The following is a 2,696-nucleotide window of genomic DNA, read 5'->3' as shown; positions in this document are numbered from 1 at the left end:
TTGTGCAGTTATTTTCTTTCTTGCTGAAGTTCAATCATCTGTGTCCTCTTTCTCTCTTTTTCAAAGAAAGGAGTAAATCTCTATTTGCTAGACTTCATTATTAATTTGTAAACTTTTATTTCATTTTCTGAATGGTTAGTATAATGAACCTTACTTATCTCCTGTTTTTTTTTTTTCCCTCTGTTATTATCCCCTACCTTCTCCATCTAGTTAAACTAGAGAATTCATTAAAAAAGGCTACTGTGAAATTTCTAAAGTATGGTAGGCCTAAAATCGTATGCTCCTGTCTTAAGTGATTGCTGTGGTTGGGGAATAAACAACACTGGATTGCTTTTTTCATTTTTAATAGTGAGTTAACGATGGTTTACAAGACTATAATTATACAGGAGTACAGTTTCATGACCCACTATCACCAAAGTTCTGTCTTCTTATCTCCAATAAAAACCACTGTAGTTCATTCTCACAAAGACTTAGAGACAATTCCATCACTGTTTGTGGTAAGTTCTTAAGTGTCAATTACTTATAGTCCACATATGATTAAAACCATTCGGGGGCCAGGCAGTGGTTCACCTGGTTAAGCACTCACATTACAGTGCAGAAGGACCAGGTTCAAGCCCCGCTCCCCAACTGCAGGGGGAAACTTCATGAGTGGTGAAGCAGGCCTGCAGGTGTCTCTCTCTGTCTCTTTCCCTCTCTATCTCCCTCTTCCCTCTTAATTTCTCTGTCCCTATCCAAAAAGTAAATTAATAAAAAATATTTAACAACAACAACAAAAACATTCAGTAGTTGCCTTTCACTTCTTGATTTGCCTCACTAGGCATCATTGCCTCCACTTCTATTCATTTCGTTCTAAAAGATACAATATCAACTTTTTTTTTCCTCCAGGGTTATTGCTGGGCTCGGTGAAGCGACTCCCCGTGAAGCGACTCCCCTGCAGGTGGGGTACCGGGGGCTCGAACCGGGATCCTTACGCCGGTCCCTGCGCTTTGCGCCACATGCGCTTAACCCACTGCGCCACCGCCCGACTTCCAATATCAACTTTTTAAATTGCAGAATAGCATTCTTTATTTTTTCCTTCCTCCTTCCCTCCCTTCCTTCCTTTATTTCTTTCTCCTTCTCTTTATTTTGGATAGAGACACAGAGAACTTGAGATTAAGAGGGAGAGAGAGACACCTGCAACACTGTTTCACCATTTGTGAAGTGCCCCTCCCCACAGGTGGGGACCAGGTGTTTGAACCTGGGTCCTTATGCATGATAACACATGTGCTCAACCAGGTGCACCACCACCTGGCCCCACAGAGTAGCATTCTATTGTGTGTAAGTTCCATAGCTTGGCTATCCAGCCATCTGTCAATGGGCATTTATGTGGCTTCCATATTGGACTACTGTGAATAAGGCTGCTGTCACCACAGTGGTGCGTATGTCCCTTGAATTTAGTATTTTCACGTCCTTTGCAAAAAATGTCTGAGTTGTAATGTTGGATCATAAAGCATTTTCATTTTGATTTATTTAAGGATTAATTGTACTGTTTTTTCTTCACATTTGTATTATTATTTATCTTAGTGGTGTTCTAATAGTGATTTAGAAGATTATAAGATAATATGGCTACAGTTCTTAACGCCCCTCGCCAAAGTTCTGTACCCTCCCCTCCTCAACAATAACCTTCATAGTTCTAAATTCTTCCCTTAATGGACCCTGTTTTGTTGAGGTCGGTCATTCTCACAGATGTGAGGTGGTATCTCATTGTGCTTTTCATTTGTATTTCTCCAATGATAGGAAGCATTTTTTTCATATACCTGTGAGTCTTCTTTAGAAAGACTACTCAGAAATTTATGTCTACTCAGATATTTTGCCCACTTTTTATTTTAGCTATTTGTTATTGTTTGTTGTTAAGTCATATGATTTCCCTATAGATGTTTGATGCCATTCTCTTATCAGACACGTTATGTGCAAACATGTTCTCCCAATTATTGGGCTGTCTGTTTATTTTGTGGAGTTTTCTTCAGAAGCTTAGAAGATTTACAATTCAGTGTCCCTTTTATTTAATCTTGCTTTAGTTGGACTTGCCCACAGGAATGAGTCTGCAAATCCATCTTTGCTATTAAGGTTGCTAAGTGTTTTGCTGGCATTCTTGTGTGTATTTTTATAGTTTCAGGTTTAGTATCCAGATTGTAAATCACTTTTGAATTAAATGTTTTGTGTATGGTGCTAAATAGTGGTCTAGCTGCGTTTTTCTTGAGAGGCATCTTTCAGTAGTTTTTTCCAGGTCAAGCTGGTGTTGGAACATTCCTTTAGTTTTTCTGGACTAAAGAAAACCTGTATTTTCCCCTCAGACTTGAATTCAACTTTTGCAAAATAGAGTATTCATGGGAGAAATCTTTTAGTCCCTCCACTCTCTATAGAAAACCTGGTAGTCCTGTGTCACTTAGTTTTTCTTTTTCCGGACAGCCTACAATATGTTTTCTTTTATTTTGAGCTTTAATACTTTTAAGGTGATTTGTCTTACTGTAGGCCACTTTCAGCTCAGGAATTTAGGTATTCTCTTAGATTCCTGTATATTTATTTTTTGAACATTTCCCAGGTGTGGAAACTTTTCTGCTATGATTTCTTAAATAAAATGGTCTCTTCTCCCTCTGGTAACCTGTCACTCCCTATTCATCGTCCAAGTGGAATCTTCTGTTTCCTTTAGTGTTGCC

The sequence above is a fragment of the Erinaceus europaeus genome, chromosome 21 (assembly GCF_950295315.1).
Source record: "Erinaceus europaeus chromosome 21, mEriEur2.1, whole genome shotgun sequence".
Lineage (NCBI taxonomy): Eukaryota > Metazoa > Chordata > Mammalia > Eulipotyphla > Erinaceidae > Erinaceus > Erinaceus europaeus.
The sequence above is the reverse complement of the archived record's forward strand: the minus strand, read 5'-3'. Positions refer to the sequence as shown.